Below are 514 nucleotides of genomic sequence, written 5' to 3'. Positions count from 1 at the left end.
CCCACACCCTTTTTTTTTTTTTTTTTTTCTTTTCTCCTGCAAGAGAGAGAGGGGAAAAGCAGCCGCGTCCAAAAAAGCTGAGGAGTGCAAAGGCTCCCAACAGTTTCCTCTCTGCGGCCCCCGGTGCTTTTCTCAAGCCTTGGAGCCCATCTCAGCCATGGGAAAGCGGCAGGGAGGAAACGCTCCTGGCCCGGGAGCCGGGAGCTCTTGCGCAGTCTGCAGCAGCCATCCCCTGCCGGATCTGCTGGAGGAGATCTTGAGCTCTTCCCTGCACCAGCTCAATGGGCTTATAAAATTAAGCAATATATTTAGATGATGTGTTAATGCTGCAGCAACCTTATCAAGGCCTGCCCAAATGCAGCCTTGCACACACACCTTTTTTTTTTTTTTTTTTCTTTTCTCCTGCAAGAGAGAGAGGGGAAAAGCAGCCGCGTCCAAAAAAGCTGAGGAGTGCAAAGGCTCCCAACAGTTTCCTCTCTGCGGCCCCCGGTGCTTTTCTCAAGCCGTGAAGCAC

The sequence above is a fragment of the Aptenodytes forsteri genome, unplaced genomic scaffold, assembly GCF_000699145.1.
Source record: "Aptenodytes forsteri isolate BGI_AS27 unplaced genomic scaffold, ASM69914v1 Scaffold455, whole genome shotgun sequence".
NCBI classification, from domain to species: Eukaryota; Metazoa; Chordata; class Aves; order Sphenisciformes; family Spheniscidae; genus Aptenodytes; species Aptenodytes forsteri.
Note: the sequence above shows the minus strand (reverse complement) of the source record.